Source organism: Lissotriton vulgaris, chromosome 4_1, assembly GCF_964263255.1.
Source record: "Lissotriton vulgaris chromosome 4_1, aLisVul1.2, whole genome shotgun sequence".
In the NCBI taxonomy this organism is placed as follows: domain Eukaryota; kingdom Metazoa; phylum Chordata; class Amphibia; order Caudata; family Salamandridae; genus Lissotriton; species Lissotriton vulgaris.
In genome coordinates, this window is record NC_141691.1 from 609888503 (window position 1) to 609912252 (window position 23750).

The 23750-nt window shown below is 41.7% G+C and overlaps 1 protein-coding gene across 4 annotated transcripts in view; it reads left to right on the plus strand.

The window, feature by feature from the left end:
- The window catches only part of STARD3NL (STARD3 N-terminal like), a 210175-nt gene that overhangs the window by 120114 nt on the left and 66311 nt on the right, over positions 1-23750 (plus strand). The gene's annotated exons all lie outside the window — the stretch shown is intronic.

Genomic DNA, 23750 nt, shown 5'->3' on the forward strand with positions numbered 1-23750 from the left:
ATCATTGACTTGGTGTCCGTGCTCTTTTTGTTCTGCAGTCTGTAGGCTCTTCTCCCTCTATGTCACTTTGCTCAGATTGACTAGAGACTTCAATCACAGTGAAAGATATTCTTCCTGCAGTTAGTATGTGTCTTAATCTTTATGATTTTTTGGGTCAATTGTCTCCTTTTCCCACTCGATTTTCTGGTACACTGTTCACATCATTTGAGTCAACATTTCTCTTAGTTGGATCCCCTTCACTTTGACCCTCAATACCAACTCTCTTTGACTGTCATTTACAACAGTGTCTCGAGACCCAGTAGCTGGCGCCGTCTCTACTCTGTGCTCAGTCTGAAAATGGCGTTTCTCTGTTACACTGGTTCATCCACCACAGACCCTACACTTTCAAGAGTACATGAGACTCGACGAGTGTGGGTTGCATGCATCTAATTAGGTAAACCACCACATTTAACAGCAGTTGTGGGTACAAAAATCACTTAATAAGGCCCACGCCAACTAGTTTCTAAACAGGATTTTCACATGTGCTTCTTAACGAGTACCCAATCACCTGGGCACAAATCATGGCACTGCTCCTGTTGACCGGTAGTTGCGACTTCTCCAACGTGGTGATACACAGAACATACCACATCAGCCAATCCTTTACAATAATCGAGTACAGAGTCATAAGAAATATTCACAGGCGGAAGTACTGTGAATGTAGGCTTCCTCATAGCCATCCCCATAATTATCTCATAAGGGGACAGTCCAGTTATTCTGTCTGGGATACTTCGCAAATTCATCAAAACCAAAGGCAACGCATCAGGCTATTTCGGGGATTAAGACGCACACATCTTCGCTAGTCTGGACTTAATCGTTCCATTCACCTGTTCGACCACACCGGACACCTCTGGTCGGTAAGCACAGTGTAGCCTTTGTTCAATTTGTAATGCAGCATATAGCATTCGTATCACTTCATTATTAAAGTGACTTCCTCTATCCGATTCCAATCAGACTGGACAACCAAATCTAGGTATTAATTCTCTAAGAAGCTGTTTTGCCACAGCTAAGCTGTTATTGTGCCTCGTGGGGTAAGCCTCGACCCAATGAGAAAACAAACACACAATCACAAGGACATATTTCAATCCATTACATGGGGGCATCTCAATGAAGTGCACCTGAATACGGTTAAGGGACCTCCTGATTTTCCAGTGTGACTTGCACTAACCACTGGCTTTCTTCCTGCATTTTGGTGTTGACAAATTACACATCTTTGACAAAGACTCTCTGCAGTAGCTCTAAATCTTAGGTTGTACCAAGTTTTATGAAAGAGACATAGCATAGCATCTCTACCTACATGTGCAGGTCCAAGACACATCCTTGCCATCGGTGACAGTAGGCTATCTGGCAACACAGGTCTCCCATCCTTGTAAACCCAAACCTCATCTTCCTGTCTGAGATTACATCCTGTTTTAACCCACCATTCTCTATCGGCCTGTGGTCCTGAATCATGAAATTCTCTGATATCTGAAAACATCAATCTGCATTTCGTGTCATCAGAGTGTTCCTTCAAAGATTCCCCATTAAATTCGTAAGAATTTAGGGCGCAATAATGCGCAGTCTCATTGGCATATCGATTGGCAACTGTGTCATATTCATGTCCAGTTTGGTGCGCAAAATACTTCACCACCGCAATCTGAGCTGGCAGTTGTAGTGCCATCAATAGGTTTTTTACACACTCTTCGTTTTCGATAGGTGAACCCGAATAGGTCATAAACCTACGTTGAAACTACAACTGTCCGAAATCATGCACTACCCCGAAACCATGTTGACTATCTGTGAATATGGTACTCTCATTTGTTGAGTAATGCTGCAGGCCCTGGCGGGCTATCAATTCAGCCACTTGTGCTGAATACACTCCTTTCAATTATGATGCTTTCACCACACCTGCCACATTACAAATCACATATGCAGCTCGCAAGGTACCTCCTTAGTCTCTCAAGCATGATCCATCCACAAACAGTACATGTTCTGACTCGGTCAATGGAGTATCTTGTATGTCAGGACGCGGTTTGGTACACATCTCAGTCACGGCAAGGCAATCATGATCAGCTTCTTCCATCACAACTTCATGTCCAGAACAGCGTCATGGTAGCTGGAGTCAAACTCGTACATATCGTCACAGTTATATTCTCTGCATCCAAATTCACTTGTTCATATTTTGTGAACCAACAACTCGTGAGATGAAGTTTTTGCAAGTTCGTGTAAACAAAATCTCAACTGAATGTGGCACATACACTTTCAACAGATGTCCCCTCACAATATTCTCACACTGTACCAAACTCACACATGTTGTAGAAACAGCTTGCACACATCCAGGTTTAGTTCCATGCATTTGCATTAGAACTGATAGTGCACATCCTTAACAGAACAGAGTAAAACTCTTGTTAAAGTCATGTATTCAGAATGCTGCTGCTCAACACAAACTGTCTCGCAGTTCAAGAAAAGAGCACATGCATTCCTCATCCCATGGAATAGGATCTGACACGTGTTTGTGTGTCAATCTCTGAAGTGGATTGGCTATCAAAGAAAAATTTGGTATCCACTGTTTGCAATAGCCAAACATTCCCAAGAACATTCAAACTTCTTTTTGCATATTCGGTAGATTCATCTGCAATATAGCAGTGATTTGAACTTGTGACAATTTTCTGACTCCTTTTTCAATGTGATGTCCCAAATAGAGGACTTCTCTCTTGCAAAACTGCAATTTAGCTGGCAACACCTTATTCCCACTCATGGCCAAGTGATTTAGTAGGGCCACAGCATCTGAAACGCATGCTTCTTTAGTTCCAGATGCCACAAATAAATTATCAACGTGTTGCACTAGCACAGAGTGATTAAGCAGTTCTAGTTACTCCAAATTTCTCTTCAAAATTTGATTAAAAAATTGCCTGGCTTTTCATATACTCCTGTGGAACTCTGCACCATGCCAAGACACACTTTCCGAACTGGAACACAAATACATTTTGGCTAACCGGATGCAAGGGAATGGAGAAAAACGCTTGACACAAGTCAGTCACCGAAAATCAATCAGCTTCACATGAAATCTGATATAGAATTACGGCAGGATTTGGTACCATTGGAAAACAGGGTTTCACAATCTGATTAATTTTCCTCAAATCTTGAACTATTCTATATTTTCCATTTGTTACATGGACTGCCCAAATTCTCTCTCAAAATTCCCTGTCCAATCGGAGTCTCGATCAATGGTGTTATTCAAGCAATAGTTTCAGGACTAATATTATATGCTGGAGTTCTCGGGTAGTCTGCATTTGGTTTCACTGTGATTGGAATTGGAGCTACTCCTTTCATTAATTCCATATCTTTTCCTGACAAATCCCACACTTCAGGTAGGACCATCTCTTTCAACACCAGAGGTAAATCATTTTCAGTAAATAAGTGATACAAACTCTTTATTTCTGGCCATTTTAAACACTACATCCTCATCTTTGGTATGCAATTTTATTCCTTTTGGTGCACAATAAATGGAACAATTCATTTTGCACAATAAATCTTGCCCCAACAGATTCATTGGACTAGTGTCACACACCACAAACCTATAAATATCCTCACATGTTCCAATCTGTACTTGCACTGGTTCTGTCACTGGGGTTGGAATTAATTGGTTCGATACTCCTACTACTTGGATTGTTTCTCCCGAGAGGGGTAGGTTGGGAATTTTCACAGTTCTTACAGTGGATCGGGTAGTACCAGTATCTACAAGGAATTAAATATGTGTTGATTTGTCTTTGCCGTCCACATTGGGACCATTCTAATCTCCCTTCAAGAACGCCCCAAGCACACATTTCTCCTCCTCTCTCAGGCGCCATCACTGGGAAGTATCTGAGTCACTGTCATCCATCTGTAATACATATTGTGAAGCCACTTGTACATTTGGAATTACTTAATCATTGGTATGAAAACCCATATTCACATTGTATTTCTCTACATGTCCATTCAAATTTTGCATAGGAGCTTACATTTAATGCTGACTGATTTAACATATCGCTCGTCACCTGTTATTGAATCAATCTATCTGCACCTGTCACAATTGCCTGTTCATTTACATGATTTGCCAAATTGGACTTAAACTCGCGCTTCCAATTCCTGAACTTGCCGCAACTGTGACAAGGGAAAGTCTTTTTCAATGACTTTGTGTTTGATCCACGTCCTCTTCCTTATGGCATCAAATCTGGTAAGGGATTTACCATCACACCCTTCATTCCAGTGGTAGTCTGACCATTTCCCTATATCATACCTGTAAAATCTGAAACAAAACCCACGTATGCTTTCTTGGCTGCCCTCATCTGTGCCAACATCAACTTCTCTTTCAATTTCTTATGTCGCATATCGATGTCATCTCTACAATACTTTACTTAATGCAGTATTTCATCTATTGACTTGCTCTGCCAACAAATCAAATGCGCTGAATCATAGCACTAATCTCAGGCCTCAAACCATAAACAAATCGATACACAAAATGTCCCATATTTTTCTCTGACACATTTTCAATTGCACTATACTTTTTGAATGCCTGTAGAAGTCTCTCATGATAGATATGTACTATTTCTTTCAGGTTCTGAGTAGTCCTATCTATCTTTACCCAATCTGTTTCTTTCGGCGAAATCTTTTCTTTCAAATACGTAATTACCTGATTGTATTTTTTATTCACATTTGCCGCCGGCGCGCCTCATTTTGGATCCCTAGCATATTCTTTTTCTGGCCAATCGACTGCAATCTTACATTCCACCCAGAAATCTGTAGGAACTACAATATCGAACAAAGCATCCAAATCTTTTAACAGGACCTTTGAAACCTTCACAAATCTTTCCACTTGCTTATACCACTTAACTGTTTTTTCGTTCAACTTTGCGAGATCATTTGTAAAGGACACTATGTCCTGTCTACTGCAAGAGATATGTACATACCCTCCTCCAGGACTCCTCTCATAGGAAAAGATAATGCATCTGCCTCATTCGTTTGCTTTTCCATCATTGGATAAAGAGGCAAAACCACTGTGGTATCTTCTTTCTTTTTAGCTTATCTGCCTTCCCATCTTTCTATCTCTCCCAATCGCTTAAGGATTTTTATTAACTCTTTAATTTGCATTCTTTTTTCAGAGGAATTCAGACTCTCCAAATCTTTGTCACTAAAGATATGGTTTACGACTCGTTATCAGGAAGGGGCGTGCCAAGGGTCTCCCTTCCTAATAGCTAGTGTAACACCAATGTGTAATTGTTTTGCTTCAAGTAGGTGGTAAGCCACTCGCTAATGGTAAGGGGTCCCCTTGTAGGAAAACAGGATGCATTAAAAAAAAAACTTCTTTATTGCAATAGCAGTCACAGACATGGTGGTCTGCTGACCCCACCAGACCACCATCCCTGTGAGTGCTGGCCATTCCCCATGGGGTCGCAAATTGCGCTTGCCTCATGAATATTGATGAGGCATGCTATTTGCGACCTGAGACACTGTTGTACAATCACTTTAGCGATTCGAAAATTACAGTTCGCAATATATCGCAGTTTGCAGCTTGCTATAGTCGTACATCTGGCCCTAGATCTTTACACATGTATATTAATTCTTCATCACAATATTTTGATAGTTTCTCTGGACTAATGGTTCCCAATATAATTTCTTCCAGTCCCACTTTTAATTCGCTCACATCTATATTCATGCTTTGATTTGCCTTAGTCGTGCATTTCCAGTTGAGGCTAGTACTTCTGGGGATGGCCCTATCACAGTACTCGTTTCCGAGTTCTGTGACTCTCTACTAATCTCTCCTGGCTTCAACAATACTCATAAATCTGTTTTCTGACTACCCATTTGCAAAACTCCCCCAGTAATCGGTCGCTGTCCTCTACTTGAGGTTTTAAGAGCCTTCTCTGAAATATTTATTAATGGCTCTATTCCCCCTTTCATGGTGGAATTCATTCTATTAAACCTTTCTGCACTATTCTCATGAATTTCTACTCTTACTGGTGTACACATCATTACTGATCTCTCAGACTCTCTCTTGCTCCAGGTAAAGTATGTATTTTTCCTACATTTTCACTTGGAACTGCTATTGCATGGATCTGTGAAACTCCTCGCCCTGTATGATAAAGAGGAACAATCGGACCAATTGTTACATGTACTGATAATGCATCACGATTATTTGTCATGGCTATATTGGAAAATCGTGCCTTCTCTGGGGTCTGATTTTCATCTAATAATATTCTTTCATAAGCTGGATTTAAATCTACAGGTGGGTCTTCTGGTCTTAATCGATTTGTTGTATTTCTATATCTTCCCTGACATTTCTCTTTTTCTCTCCGATGTGCTTCATGCTCCCACTCTTCAAGGGCTTCATATTGTATAGGCCTTGGGCTAGGTTTCAAATCATTCATCTGTCTTCTCATAGTTTCTAAAATTCTAACATTAAATGTCCTATACTGTGGAAATTCTAAGTGACCATCTTTCTCTGTGTATTTTATTCAATTCTCCAAGCAAGTACAAGTGTAATATCCTTTCTCTAATTACATCTGCGCGGCTGGTGTACCTTCAGGAGCCACATGAACTCCTTCCCTAGTTGGTATCGGCTCATCCTTACGTACTAAAGATTTTAACAACTTGGAAAATTCAATTATTTCTTTCCTCTACCTCAATCATTTGTTCAAACCGCTAAATTCTCTTCTATAATATTGTTTTTGCCCTTCAATCACTGCTCGTTCTCATGCACCAATTCCAGTGCAGTTTCATACCAACCACCAATACCAGTGCAGCACTTTATGAAGTCAGTCTAACTCCTCACTCCATCTGACCCTCCCTTCACAATTTGTTTGTCTTTTCTTTCGTCCTTTTAAAACAAACTTCACAAACAATACATTATAAACCAACTTTGTCTGCTCAACTAAAAGGATTAGAGATACCCACTCATTCAGAAAATCTCATTTGCTTCCAGTGAAAACCTTGCACAGCGCGATTTCACTCTCATTAAGTTATAATTCTTAAGAACTATTCCGATGCTCTTTCAGAAGAAATCTCAACAATTCCAACTTGTCATGCATTCCCTTTCTTAGTACCGGCAACGACGTCTCATGCACAGTAATCACAAAACAGCAGACAAACACACTAAGGGCTCGATTCACAAAGGTAAACGGAGACGAAATTCTAACTTTACGACTTTTGTTATTCACAAAGGGCATTTACGAGTAGTACATTTAGGCTTTTGTCTCATTTAAACTTAAGATCAAAACTTAAGTTTATCTGAGACAAAAATCAAACTTTACTACTCGTAAAAGTCCTTTGTAAATAACGAAAGTCGTAAAGTTAGACTTTCCTCTCAGTTTACCTTTGTGAAGCGGGCCCTTAGTGTATGCCCATTGGCTTATCCCGGGATGTTAGGTATCGACGGACCTGTACTCACTTAGGCCTCAACTGACCTAATTCAATACAACATACACATACAATTTTGACAAATCAACAATATTCTGTGATTACAAGTCCATTTTACTCTTTTCATCAATGTCAAAACTTTATCACCTGCCAAAACCCTACTACTCTTTTAGACTACTAAAAACAACAACATTCTTTAATCACATCTCTTCATATCCTAGTTTAATTAGTCAAACTAACCATCCAACAAGCTATCAGAAAACTGTTGCAGTGGAAAACTGGCAACATTTCTTTCATTTATACTTACATCATTTTCATCATATACCAATCTATTTCCTCTCTGAGCTCATAACAAAACACTAAACTGTCACTGGTCCTCCGATGGATCTTTTATATGAGCTAACAGGGTCTTGGATAATTTGAGAACATGAGGCAATTCCTTATGAGGACCTGGAATAAGAAAATGCCAAATTCATGCTAACAATAAACAACCATTTCTGCAGACACAATGATGATAAGACTTACGACAAGAAGGTTCACGCCAAGAATGACCCAAATACGATAACGTTTCCTCATGTAAATAATTTATCTAAGCCTCAATTTGAATGGTCAAAAACTTAAATCACATTTAAGATTCAATTTAATAGAAATCATTTAGTACAGTTAGTCAATCAATGTCAATTGGAGCTGCATCTGCTGGTGTTGTGTGGACAATTGCAGACAGCTGGTTTTATGAGATTCAATAAAATTAACATTTGCTGATTAACTAGGGGAAGAAAAGAAAGAGAACCTGGGAAAAATCATGTTTCAACATTTAGGTTATACAAACCAAATATGCAGAGTCGAAACGTAAGGAGTGACTGGAATGAGTCCATAAACTCTTCAGCCGAAGAGTTATTCCTGCACACTTTACCAGCCACCAAAGTACAGGTTAAAGTCAGATCTTAAAGTTCTGTTCAAATAGGTTTGGCATAGAAATAAAAATCTGAGTTCAGTCCGACAGCATGCCAGGCAGGAAAATTGAAAATGACAACCAGCCTGACTCCTCCTTCAAGGGAACAATTATGCTTCCAAAAGTTCTCAGTTTACCCCCACAAAGTATCCTTTCCATCGTACGATATGGTTTCTATTGGTTGTCCATAGTGGGCTGCTCATGGTGTAATCAATACCTCACTAAGAAATCTGGAAGCATTAAGTAATCCTTTTGCAAAATCATCGATTTTAACAACATTATAATTCCATCCTTTCCTCTGAAGGAAGAAAATTCACTTTGTTCACTGTCTGTCCGTTCCTAGATGCTCTCTCTGGGCTTGCAATTGTATTGATACATTTCTGTCAAAAGTGTTTCTGGATCAGAAAAGAGACTACTGTTCGTAAGCATATGAAAGAAACTTCATGAAAAGTTCTCATAGCGTTTGAAATGAAAACTTCATCTAGATTCTGCTTTTCGAACGAGGAAAAGGAAGCATTTGAGGCCTGCATGAAAACATGCTGAATCACTATCACCTTATGAAAACACACATTAATATGAATAATTCCGTTTTCATAGTTAATTTCCTCATTATTCTTTTCTTCAGAAGTTACATGTCAATATTAGGTACTACTAAAAAAAAGAAATTAATATATTATTATATTTTTATTTTCAAAGCAGATTAATATGCATGTCACTTTTGTTATTCACATTTGTATCGTATAATGCTAAAGGTAAAACTGCGAATCTTCATATTGTCAAGCATTTTTAAAATAAACATTTTAATCATTTCAAGTGTTTCATTATTTAAGCGTTAGTTTTATCTGTCACATTTAGCAATCTTCAGCAGCAAATTTTTTTGGTTATCCGGTGTAATTTCTTAAACACATGGTTACATCTCATAAGCAAATAACCTTTTCTCTCTCTTTGTTTACGTCTTTCACATTTCCATGTTTCAGAACACTTCTGCATGCTTCTACGATGCAGTAGAAAATCTCATGTTTTTCGTCTTCAACCATTTTGTCACATTTTTATCAAAAAGTATTGTTGTAAATCTCACTTAATGGTGAGAATTGATAGAGGCAACCGTCATTAAACTTTTACGCTCCATCACTGGCTTGTTGTTTGCATAGGTATACAGATCCATGCTCTCTTGGCCCAGGTCAGCCTGTGCGAAATCAAGGTGCCACTAAAGCTGAACGGTGGAAGGGCGCTGGGCTCATCACGCTTTATGTTTCTTGTGTAATGTGCCACTTAGCATGTTATACAGCAGTACAGTTCGAATATCTATATACTATGTTCATGACTTAGACGGACCTTTTACTAGCTGTACACTCTGCCACCCAGTCCAGCTACAACTCACCAATCCACCCGTCTCACACCCGGGCCTTAAACTAGCCGCACTGAACTGCAGGTCACTCCCTATGCATGCTCTGCTCATTAACCACCTAATAGTAGACCACGACCTGGACATTCTGTTCCTTACGGAAACGTGGCTCACTGACCACTCGGACTCGGACGTGGTCTTAGCCCTACCCCCTGGCTTCCTTATCCAGTCCCAACCACGCCCCTCTGACAGATGAGGCAGACTAGCCATCCTCTACCGGGATCACTTTTCCTGTAGAACTAACGATGCCCACATCTTGGACTCTGAAAGCTGTCATTTTACCATCCAGCTAGCGCCGACAAGTACGCTGTCAGGCCTCCTAGTATATCGTCCCCCTGGCCATTTTGGCCCTTTTGCTAGCGCTCTCCTAGAATCAATATCATCTCTGGCTCATTCTACCTCCAACTTCTCTATACTAGGAGACCTCAACATCCATTTCGACGACCCCCTAGACACCGGGGCAGCCGATTTGATCTTAGACCAGGCGGCCTACGGCCTCCAACTTACCAACTCCGGAGCCACACACATTAAGGGTCATCTGCTAGACCCAGTGTTTACCAATATCCACACCCTACAAGCCAAAGAGTCCCTTCCCCTCCCGTGGACGGACCATTTTTTGGTCCCTCTCCTCCTGCCAGGGGCATTCAGGAAGCCCCACAAGCCCGCCACCTATACCAGGGACAGGGCATGGTCCAGACTCCCTGCAGAGGACTGGGCCAGAGCCCTGAACTCTACAACCCCTAGTCCACCGGAAGACCCGGTCACCGCGGACAGAAAGTTCAGGGAGTGGATCTCCACCTCCCTCGATTCTATCCTCCCCATAAAAACCCGTGAGGATAAAAACGGGAAAATAGGATCAGCTCCATGGTACAGCCCGGAACTCAGAACTCTCCGCAAAGAATGCAAAAAAGCGGAGCGACTGTGGAGAAAGGACTGGCTTCATGCCAGCAAGGACGCCTACCGTAGGTCGGTGAGAACCTATAAATCCACCCTGAAGCTCGCTAAAGCCTCTTACTACGACGCCAGAATAAAAAATTCCACCAATTCGGTGAGAGAATCCTACCTCATCACCAAAGAACTTCTGAAAATACCAGCGCCCCCCTCTTCCAACATATCCCCTCCGGACAGAAGTGATGAACTGGCAACCTACTTTGACTCCAAAATCGCCCGTATCCTAGCCTCCCTCCCACCTCCCAGTCTGTCTAACCACACGGACAATGATGCACCTACTAACCATACAGGAAACATCCCACACCCACAGTTGACCGCGTTCAGGGCAGTATCTTTGGACGAAGTAGGAACGACTCTGGCCAAGATGAAAAGCGGCTCCCCCCTTGACCCCGCTCCCATCAGATTCCTGAAAACAGTGGCCCCTGCCATCGTGCCCACTATCACGGAGCTGATCAACATCTCGCTATCCCAAGGCTCTGTCCCTCCGAGTTGGAAGAGTGCTGTAGTCAAAGCTCTTCTTAAGAAACCTCAACTGGACCCCTCCGATCTGGCTAACTACAGGCCGATCTCGCTTCTCCCAAGCATTAGCAAAATGGCCGAGAAACTGGTCAATGTACAACTGTCCCAGTTCCTCGAATCCAACAACCTGCTGCGTCGGTCCCAAACTGGGTTCCGTCCCGGCCACGGCACGGACACCGCCCTCCTCGCTGTCATCGAGGAGGCAAGGTGCATTCTGGATTCAGGAGGGTCAGTGGCAGTGATCCTCCTGAACCTCAGTGCAGCCTTTGACACGGTGAACCACCGTGTCCTACTCCACCGGTTGGCCGTGGCAGGACTCGCAGGCACCGCGCTCGCATGGATGGAATCTTTTCTATCAGGCCGCTCGTTCCAGGTATGAGACGGCAACTCCCACTCAGCTCCTCTCCCCCTCTCTAGCGGAGTTCCCCAGGGGTCTTCGCTAAGCCCCACTTTGTTTAACGCATACATGGCCCCTCTTGAGGATGTCGTCGCCCCATTCGGGATCAAGATAGTGAGCTACGCGGACGACACGCAACTGGTCGTCTCACTCTCACATCTTGACAACCACCCAGACAATCTGTTGAACTGCCTCCAGGAAATCCACCACTGGATGTGCGAGTCATCACTTAAGCTCAACGGATCGAAAACCGAAGTCATGCTCATGGGTAAGAAATGGACCACCATCCCCCCATCGGTCTGGCCAGACGTTTTCGGCGAGGTGCCCACCCCAAAAAAAGAAAACAAGTCTTTGGGAGTCTGGCTTGAACCTGAGCTGTCCATGAAGACCCAGGCAGCCAAAACAGCAGGAACCTGCTTCGGACTCATGCGTTCCATCCGCAAGATCCTTCCACTACTCCCTCCCCTATCAAGGAAACTCTTGGTTCAAGGTCTGATCCTTGCTCGGCTAGACTATAGCAAAGCTGTCTATCTTGGAGCCCCTGAATCTACCCTGGCAAAACTTCAGCACCCTTAAAATGCGGCTGCCCGGCTCCTTATGAATCTCCCCTCCAGAGCCTCTGCCAGACCAGCGCTCAAGGCCCTACACTGGCTTCCCGTGCGTCAGAGGATAGAATTTAAGGCTCTGTGCACCGCCCACAAACTCCTCAACGGTCTAGGCCCTTCTATCTTGAGAGACATGGTCACCCCATACAGGCCCCCAGACTCCTGCGCTCGGATAACGAGCGCTTGGCCAATGTCCCTAGATTTAGGAAGGTATGCACCGGCGGTCGACGCTTCGCAGTAAAAGCGTCCTCAGGATGGAACTCACTCCCCCGCTGCCTGCGGCTGGAACCCTGCCACCTTCTCTTCCGTAAAAAATTGAAAACTCTTCTTTTCTCCAAATAGTACCCCTTCCCCCCCTGGTCTCTACAAGTTTTTATAGCGCGGGGATGCCTCCGGGTCACCAGGCGCTCTACAAATCGCTAAATAAATAAATAAATAAATAAATATCGCCGTCTGCTCAACATCCTGAGAGGTGACAGAATGATGTATAGAGATCGACCGAGATGGGAGGTCTGTATGTTTTTTTTGTGTTAGTTGAGTTCAACTCGCACCCTCCAAAGTTATAACGCTCTAGGTGTGGTCAAAGAGTCGGTCAGCAGAGGATGTGAACAGGGATGTGAATAAAAACCCAATGTGGCATGTAGTTTCCACACCAGGCATGTCCTTTCTAAAGCTGCAGGCCTTTTCATAATCTCTGTATCGGCCATCAGCAGGCTTTAGTCTGTTTTGCTGCCATTACTTCTCCAATTTATTCTCGTCCCTCAAATTCCAACTGTGGAACTCTTGATCAGTGAACAGGCACCAGTTATTTATTTATTTATTTATTTATTAGAAAGTTTTGTATAGCGCAAACGTGACCCTTGGGTATCAGAGCGCTTCACATATACAGATAGAATACAATAGGTGGGTTAGGGATACATCTTGCATATCACAGCCATTCAGAGAATGAGGTAGGTAGGTTTAAGGTTATGTAGTAGAATGATTAATACTGATATGTGGTGGGTTAGTGTAGGATTGTAATGCGATTTCTCATAACAATGTACAATGGCGCAGTAAATTAACTACAACTTGCCATCGGCAAGTGCATATTCCAATATAGTTTCAGCCGGTGTCTGTATTCAAGGTTATCATACATGATATTCTATTTGCCTACAGTACTGTAAATTAAAGTACAATAACAAAAGGACCAATAGTCTTTATCTGTGCCTTTCTCCTCCCGATTCTGGATAAGTATAACGCCTCAAGGTTATTCCCAGTGCAATTAGAGACTTTCTCTTTACTTCCCTTTGTTGTTCTGCTTTGGCACAACAGTGTCGTGGCGGCAGTGATGTCTCTTCTCATCTACATGAGGAACTTACTCATTAAGAAAATTTTTGCTTCCCTCTTAAAAGTTGCTGTGTTCGTAATTTTCCTAACATTTGGAGGGAGTGAGTTCCAGATTCTAGGAGCTGACCCTGAAAAAGCTCTGTCATATGTTTTCTTCTTCCGGAAGATGGGTGGTCTCAGCAGCAGTTCCTTGGCACTTCTGGCCGGTCTGTCTCCTCCCGATAACTCTATTTTCTGAGCCAGGTGTTTTGGTGTTTTGTAGTGAAGCGCTTTGTGGGTGATACATGCCATTTTAAGTTGGATTCTCGCTTCATATGGTAGCCAGTTTAGAGCTTTCAGGTGTGGCATGATATGGTCGAATTTCCTAGATCCGGTGATGAGCCTTGCAGCAGTATTGAGACATGCTTTTAGCCGTGCCGTGGAAATTTTTGGTAGACCTGCTAAAGTAGTGCAACCATATTCAATCCTTGAGATTACTAAGGATTGTACTGCCATTTTGAGATCTGCTGTAGAGATGAACAGTTTCACTTTCCTAAGATAGTTCAGGTGAAAGCGTGCATTTTTTGCCATAGATTTGATATGGGTTCTTATGTCAAGGTTCTTGTCTAATGTGATTCCTAATGATTTCGCTGAGTCCACTAGAGTAGGAGTGCTGTTTAGTGCTGTGATCAATTTTGCCCATTCTTTCACTTCTGTGTGGTTCTTAGGTGGAGAGATTAAAAGGAACTCCGTTTTTTGTGCATTTAGTTTCAGATGGTTGCTGGACAATCAGTTTAATGACTTTTTTAAGGCCTCGTTCATTAACATGATATCTTCCAGAGAAGCGATCTTGATGTATATCTGTGTGTCGTCTGCGTACATATGATAAAGTATGTTTGCGTCTTTAAGAATTTCTGTCAGAGGTTCGACATAGAGGTTGAAGAGAGAAGGAGATAATGTAGACCCTTGAGGAACTCCGATCAAATTAGGACAAGTTGGAGATAGTGTCTGGTTGACCAAAAATCTTTGAGTTCTATACTGAAGGAAGGATTCAAACCATTTCAGCACATTTCCCGATATTCCCATCCTGCTATGCAGCCGGTTTAGTAATTTTTCATGATTTACAGTGTCGAATGCAGCGGACAGGTCCAGAAGTACTAGTAGACATGTTCTATTCTGATCAAGGGCCTGTAATGCTTCATCGACAATATGCAGGATTACTGTTTCTGTGCTGTGGCCTGTTCTAAATCCAGATTGGCAGTCGTCTAGCAGTGTGAAATTTGATATGTGTTGGCTCAGTTGGTTTTGTACACATTTCTCGATTAATTTGGCCAGTACTGGAATATTGGTCACCGGGCGAAAGTTATTAGGGTCTGCTGTAGGTTTTTTGATGGTGGGGACCACTTGGCCTGTTTTTAAGCAATCAGGGAGTATCCCTTGTGAAAGTGAGGCATTTATTATTCTGGTCTATATCGGGATGAGTATATGGTTGATTTTTTGTAGACATTTGGCGGGTAGAGGGTCATTATAGTGGTTATTTGGTTTGAAATCCGATAATGTTTTGGCTATAGTATTCTGATCGTAAAGCTTGATGTAATCCCAATGCGCTTTGTTTTTTGCCTCGTCTTGTTTAATTGCTGGGATGGGGTTGATCAGTCTGTGTGATTTGTCGGGTATGTTGTCCGCCGCCAACTTAAGCTCTATTTCCAATTTGTTGGCCTTGTTGGTGAAGAAGGTTGAAAATTCTTCGCAGTTCAGCTGAGTTTTAGTGATTTCTTGGGCCGTTTTGGCTAATTTATTGGATTGTTGCTTTAAAATCTCGAAAAGCTTCCTTGGCCGGTTTTTAGCGTTATCTAGTTCTGATCTAATATATTCTTTTTTGGAATTGAGGATCTTTTTGTTGTACTCATTTCTAATTTTTCTGAGTGATTTCCGTTCGGGTGTAGTAGGGTCTCCACTTTCTTTCAGCGAGTCTTAATTTCCACCTATCATCATTCAATGCCCCATTGAACCAAGGGTTTTTGTCCTTTTCTGAGATCCTTTTCAGTTTTAGTGGCATGGCAATGTTGACTATGTTAGATATTGTTGTAGTGTAATGATCCGTTAGGTCATTCACATTCTGCACATTGTCGGGCGGGTTCAGACCTTTCTTACAACTTTCTACTAGACTTTCAGTATTCGCGTCCTTGTTGTCCCCGGTCCACTTTTTTCGTTTAATAGGCTGCGTGGTCTTATTCCTTTTCAAGGTGGGTATTATAAAGGTTGTTGCATGGTGATCGGTCCAGTCACACTGCATAACTGAGTGGATCACTATGTTCTTGTTTTTTTATATTATCCAATCCAGTGTTGCTCCGTTTGCACGTGTCGGCTGTGTGCAAGCTTGGGTAAGATTTAATTCAGATAAAAAGTCTTTAAGAACATTGATCTGTTTGTCTTTCTTGTCGTCCCAGTGTAAGTTAAAGTCGCCCAGGAATATGTCGTTAGATTGGGTGTTAGAATTTTCCATGAGGATCTCCATTAACTGATGTATGAAAGTGGCATCATTTCCAGGAGGATGGCATAGGGCATGTAAGTTACATCTTTGAAATTCTGTGGAACGTATATTTAGACCAAGGTATTCACAAGATTCGAGGGAGTCGCATTGATTTAGGTTGATTTCTATGTCCGATCTATGTATGCAGGCTATACCATCTCCAATCTTTTTTTGTCTGTCTAGTCTCACTATGTTATATTGAGGGGGCACTAGCAGATCCATGACTGTGGACGATGAATCGGACAGCCATGTCTCTGTTAGGATTGCACGGTCAATTTCCTGGCTGATAATGAGGGCTGCGATGTCTGAGGCATGTTTTACTGTTGACCTACAGTTGAGTAGTAGGCATTTCAGAGGTTTTCTTGTGTTACTAGAGTCCTGTTCCGGCAAGTCTGTAGATAGTTGGACTTGTTGTAAGTTGTTAAGGTTAGGTTTCCTTTCTTTATGTCTGGATGTTCTATTAGCATCAATCGGAACTGTTCTTATTTCTTCCCCTCTACTATGTTCTGGAGGCTCATATGTCCGGAGTAGGGCTAGGGTTTCATCTACTGTTAAATAACTCGGACTCCTATTGGCCAGTTTTGCCTATTTAGTGATGGCATGGCTATCTCCTTCCTTTTTTCTTGAGACTTATGCAAAACTTCTTGGATGTGTTCTATTTTGGAGTGCGTGCTGAACGTGAGTTCCAGAATCTTTTCCATTGTTTTCCGCGTGCTAAGGATGTCCTGTGATAAATTGTCAATTTGTGCCTGTAAACCTTTGATAACGCTCGGTGTCTGAGGCGAAGTAATAAGGGTGCTTATCTTCTCAATTCTGTATTCCCTGTTTGTGGTTTTGGTATTCTCCGTAATGTTTTCCAATATCGATGATCTTTGTGTCAGTATGGGTGTTTCAGTTCTCTCTTCATCCAGACGTTCCTCCTTCTTCGTACTGTCTTCTAGTTTCGATGATCTTTGTGGATCTGTCTCCTGGTCTAGCCTTGATGATTCTTCTCTCTGTATTTGTGCCGGGGCAGTACACTCACATATTATGGTTGTTTCTGTGCCCTCTGCGTTCTCTCCCTCCAGGCTGTCTCCCATCCCTGTTTTGTTTCCTCGTATCTTAAATTGTTGGTGATGCTGAGGTAGTCTAGGTAGTAGTATTTCTGAGTCTCTTAATGGTGTCTCTTGCTGTTGATCTTGCGGTTCACTAGATGACGTGACGCATGTTGTGATAGCTTGGGTCATGTCTGGGTTGTTCACTAGTGCATTCCGCTGTATTTGATCCTTTGGATTCTCTACACCTTTTTTTAATGTTAAAAATATGTTGTCAAATGTTTCTAAATCATTATTGGCGCCTTGTATTAGCACTATTCCATTCTTGTACACAGTTATGCACAGGTCTGCTCTGAGACTTGATGATGGTATGATCAAGAGTTTTGTTCCATGGGGGGTATTGCTAACAGATTTTATGTTGAGCATCTATGTAAAGACGGTGCGCTATTTAGCTGTTTTTCTGGTGAAAAATATTAGGTCGTTTATAATCATGCCTTTGACTGGGTTAAATGAGGGGTCTGAGATCAGTGTGTTCGGGTTTTTTTCTAATTAGCTTGTGTTTGTATTTCTTGACTGCAGTCTTAGATAGGCTGGATGTATATATTATGCAATGTGCATTTATGCCTACTAATTCTAAGTTATCGGCCATCCTTGCTAGTTGTTTCACTTGTAATTGTGTTGAGGTCTCTTATGGGTGGAGAGTGCTTTTCTTAAGATTTTGTTCTGTTTCGTTTATTTTCTTGTGTCTTTATTGTTCCCGTCGGGTAGGATCTGTTTTCCACTTTGTTGTGCTTAATTGTAGTTTTCGTCTTGTGTCTTTATAGTTCACGTGGGGTGTGATCTATTTTCCACTTTTGTTGTGCTTAATTGTGGTTATTCCCTTCAGGACGTCTGTGGCGGCCTCCATTTTAGGGACAGGCGGGGCTATCTTGCTATCAGCTTGCTGTGTTTTGTTCTCGTGTTGATCTTCACTTGCGCTCCAATGTGTGGTGTTGAGGAGGCGAGATATAAGTATCGACTTCGATAGTTGAACTGCAAGACGGGTCATGACAAGCCTCAGTAAGCCGAGGCTGCCCGTAAAGTGTGGGAAAAAGTGTGCTCCATCCACGATTAAAAGGAGTCCACTGCCAGATTTAGCCACTGCATACGTCGAGAGGCATCCTGGAGCTGATGTTTAATGTCACCCAACTCGATAAACAGCAGATGGACCCGGTATAAGATTCCTTGAAAGGCGAACTCCATTATAAAAGTACTGCCCTTTTTTTGGCAAGGCTGGCGCCAGAGATAGTGACATTTATATTAAACAAGATATATAAAATATAGCCATGTAAGGGTGTACAGAGGGAGCCTGTTACATTCTAAAACATAACCCAGGCTCATTGAATACATTAAAACAAAGCCGGCAACTGCATGAACTCAGAAATATGTTAACAACTTTAGCATTTCCAACTGGGAAATAGTACTGTAAAAACACATAGAATGCACAAGTGCTCCAGCTGTCGCCCAAATGCACCCTTGGCGAAGAACGCATTGACAGTTATATCACAGTGACAATGAAACTCCATCATTTGTGATGTACGGTCAAATCTGAAAGCACTGCCCTGCAGCCTGCAGTAGCCTTCTCTTTTATAAGAGGCAATATAGCCCTTTCCTTTACATCCCAAAATATGCCTGACTAAGCCGCACTTTCCTTTTTATTCCAAGATATGCCTGGGTTTGTACTGTAGAGCAACATATCTCAAACAAGCAAGGATGGCAGGAAGGGTAGCAGGACATTGGAGGGTTGTCAGCAACTCAGAGAGGTAGTGGGTGGAAGGGCAAAGAAGCAATCCAGCAAATCAGTATGCAAACAAATGAATGCAGCCGGAGAAAAGTTAATTAAAGGGCAAATAAAATAATGAAAGTGTCGGAGAAAGAAATGTAGCTGTTCATGCTGGAACGAAAATAATTCATCATATCTATCGGCAAAAATATGTGGACATAAGTTAAAAGAAGTCCTGTCCCACCACCCGAACAGATGCGTCCAGCTAGGGAAAGTTAAAGAAAGGCAAAATGAAATAATGAAAGTTTTGAAGAAAGAAAGAAATGTAGCAGTGCGTCGTGGCACGCAAATAATTCTTTAAATGTATAGGCAAAAGTATGCAAACATAAGTTTAAAGGTGTCTAATTCCAGCACGCTACAGATGAGAATGAGTAATTGGGCCATGGGATACTGATAAGAGAAGCACACCGGAAATAAACCACCACAACTAATAAAAACGAAGGAAAAGTAAAGTGACAAGAACATGGACAAATAAGAAGTGGAGGCAGGGATATAAGCCTCTTTTAAAATATATTGAATACGATAGATTTCACAAGCACAGCGCAAGCGATGTTCAGGCAAAACCTAAAAATAGTACCTACTGTTTTGCTTTGACCTCTATCACAAAAGGAACTTGTATTGACATTGTAGCCCTAGTGTAGACCTTGCAAGCAGGTATTGTTTTTTTCCTTTTACATGGCAAAGAACAGATGTCTGGGGCCTCATATGGAACTGGTTTAGTTTCATTCTTTTTCTTTTTCAGGGCTTGGTCCTGGCTTGTCTTGACCAATTTGGGCACTGACAATGCGGGTCACACTGACCATCACATCCCTGTGGTTATACATTCACTGCCAAGATAGCAAAATGTATCCTACTGTTGTCAAATTCTTTATTGTACAACCCTTAAATTAATCAGTTTATTGGCAACACCCTAATCTAGTCAATGAAAAAGGTAAACTACATTTCAGAATCACTTTGAAATGATGTGAATGCACCTGTTCTTGTACTACAGTTGTTAATTTTGTTACAAGAGTAAAACACAGTATTTTCATCTCTGGCATCATCGACCAAAGTAATTTTAATGCCTACACATCAGAAAGCAGGTCTAGTTTTGTTCAGTAAAATAAACAGCTACTCAACCCCCTAAATGCACACACATGTCTGAAATGTAATTCGGACATCATGGTAAGCATCTATATCCATCCTTTGTAGTTGCCGGAGGAAAATAAGAGATGGTCCTTGATACAGTTAATAATCAAATCTTTATTGTTTCATGCTTCATACAAGTAATCCATACGATTGTAACCAAATCAGAAAGCCAGCACATTTTGTCCCCTTAGGGCTTCTTCAGGGCAAAAACATTCTGAGCAAGCGATTTAGTACTGTCAGAATGTTCTATATACTTTCTGTTTATACACAGAACTCTTGATAAAGCAGTACTTCATAGGTCTTATATCATAAAAGGTAGTAATGGAACAGTCCTCAAGTGCAGCACAATGGCAATCTGCCCAGTCCCCTGATGTTAGTCACCTGTCCTCTTGTAGTGTCCTAATCAGTGTGCTCTTGGCATTGGTAGTTTTATTCAGTCGTTACCTGCTTTACAAGGCGAAAGTCGCATCTCTGCATTATATGATTTGTTATTGCCAAGATTACCTACCAAATAGAGAGGGCACTATAAGTGAATTCTCCTCCTTCATTCAATAAGTTCTCGCCCCACTTTTGAAATGGGATAGGAGCAAATTAGTATGCAATCTATTGACCGCCGTGCTAGAACCTATTCAGCGATCTAGACCAGCTTTGATGACTTTATACCATACAATTAGCATAGCTGTGTATGTATGGCAACCACATGGGGATTTCCCATTTGTGTAAGTTCATGTAAAGTTTATCACATCAAATTGATTTGTTTACCTTTTCCTAATTAATTGCGATTTTACTTAGCTAATAGTTTATCCAGCATCTTTCTAAGTTGGTAATCGTTTGTTTAGATTTCTGTGCTTAGCTTGTCTTGATTCACCTTAATTGTTCATGGGCATTATGCTGCCCTCATCTGGCTTGATTGCACACCTGATTAGTTCAGAATCTAAGATACAAAGTGATTTTAGTATTATTGTGTGATTTCAAATTATCGTACCAAGGTGTAACCTGTTAACTTGTACATCAAGCACAGGTATCGTACTTGTGCCTAGTCATTTCCACTTCTATTGGATTTCATTGGAGTCACGCAGTACATACTGTACTGACAGTGGCATGAGTGAGTCATTAAATGAAGGATGAAAATATTATCCTTGTGTGACTCAATTTAGAGTCTTTCAACTTAATGTTCAAAGTCACATATTGAGGGAATACAGTTAAATGCTTGTAGACAAGGTCTCACAGCATTCAGTTAAGAAATAGGTTTATTAGAGAGCAAGTCGGAGGAACTACAATACCTTCTAGTACTCCTGCCACTGTCCAACTTCTAACCCCAACATTCCAAAACTACTCCTGTGGTAACAGCTAACCTGAATACCACCCCTGCCCCTCTCTTGATAGCACAAATAAAAATCCAATAAAAGTACAAATATATAATCAAGGGATAGAATGAAAAATAATATTGCCCATTACTAAAGTAAATGAATTATACAGCAGAAAGGTTGATAAAACAACTGTACAGACGTCCTTGTAATATCAACACATTACATAATCTTGATACTTTTATGGCAAGACTGTAAATCTCCACACACAAGTGCAGAGTCCTGAGACTCCGAGTTCTGCAGGTACGCGAGTGGAGAATCTGGAGACCCCAGGTTCTGCAGGTAAATCATCATCTATTTCCTAAAATCATTGACTGAGCGAACCCTTCCAACGCGTGACCTCCCACTGAGACATTCACAACTTTGTCATTCTCATTGCTGGGTACCATTTCCACACCACATACCTCTGAATTTATTTTCAGACAACCTAGGACAACTCGAAGTACGTTCATCTTCTTCCCACAACCACTAATTGCATTTCGTGCTATGTTCGTGGACATTGACATCATGTTGCCAAGTCAAGACTTTATTACATTCTTGACATCCTCCCAAATTGGCAAATCTTCCAACCACTTACCAGTGCGGACTTTGAGTAAACTTCCTTCTCTTGAAGTGGCCCTGAGAATTTGCTGCAACCTTTCTTAGTCTTAATACCAAGGTTGAGCATTACCAAATCACCTAGCACCAAGTGTATATATTTCACACCATGTTTCTTATTGTAATGCTCTATGTACAATCCTTGCACCCCCATCAAGGTTCCATTGACCACAGAGGTTGGCCATTCATGTTCATTCAAGCAGTGTTGTCCTTGGTAAAGGGTTCTCTACCCTTTAAAGTTCTCAAAGGGCTTTAACCTGTCAAGGTTGGGATGATTCTGTACACCTTAACCATGCTTCCAAGCTCCTTCTCCCAATCTAGGCCAGCTTTAATGGCATCTTGTACACAGCCCATGATCACTCTATTGAACCGTTCTATCACTCCGTTCCCAGTGGAATGCTAAATCAGGGTGTGCTTCCATCTAATACCATTCCTGGATAAAAATTGACCAACTTCTCAGCATTAAACTGTAGTCCATTGTCACTTAACAAGGATTTGGGAATCCCCCTCCCTCAAGAAAATCCTCTCTAGTATGGAGACTACTGTATTTCTTTGTCGCACACTTCAAATTCTAGCCATTTGGTGTACTGATCTATAAGAACAATTACATATTTAGATATTCCCCACAAGCCAAAAATGGGTCCCAAAACATCAACACTCAGTTCCTCCCAGGGGTTCTCTGGACACTTGGTACTGCCCAGAGAGGGTCAGAAGATTGACTGGTCTCTGTCAGAGTTAGCACAAAATGGACAGGCCTTCACAAACCTTTCTGCGTCAGCCTCTACGCCAGGCCACCCAAATGAAGACTTCATTCTTCTCTTTATTGACTATTCCTAAATACGTTTTTTCCCTTAACCATTGGTGGGAGGGGGCGGGGGGGTGGGTATCACCCCGTCACCTCTCAAAATGAATCCAGTAACGCTCAAGAATAATTAACATTTGATCTCCCCAAATTTCCTAGACTCTTCATGTGATTAATTTTTGTCAGTCCAACCCTTTGTGATGAATTGTTTCACCACCTCCTAAACCTCATCTTCATCATAGCTAGAAACCCAGTCGTTACGTACAATCCCCCTATTGTTCTCGTTGATCATTGGAACACTATACTCATCCCAGTTACTACCAAAATGATTATCTCAAGGTAAAGGAGAGTGTCTTAAATAATCAGCTATTTGTGAATGTCCCTGGTAAGTATTCAACATCATACATAAAACTAAGTAATCTTAGAGTTATTACAGAGATCCGAGGCATGCCCACATTTCTCCATGGCCCACACCGCAGCTAACATCTCCATCTTGATACAGAGAACTTTTCTTCTGCAGGGGACAAAGAGCGTGAAGCCTACACTACAGTAGATTCAGTTCCTACGTTCAAATTCTGTGCCAACACAGGGTCTGGTCTTTTTCCACTAGCATTCACAGTCACCCCACTATGTGCACACACATCAAACCCTTATAATGGGACAACTGTAAAGACTTCAAAGTCTCTATGCAATTCCTCACACCACTTGAACTCTGCCATTCTTTCAATAACTGTCTCAATCCGTATATTTTCATATTGAGATTTCTCACAAACTTAGAACAAAATTCTGCTAACCTGAGGAACAACCTAACTTCCTCTTTAGAAGTTCATGCTACCGATAGACTCAATTTATTTTTCTTGAGAAATGCCTTCTCTACCTACTTCATGTCCAAGGTACATCACAAACCTCAAGGCAAACTGGCA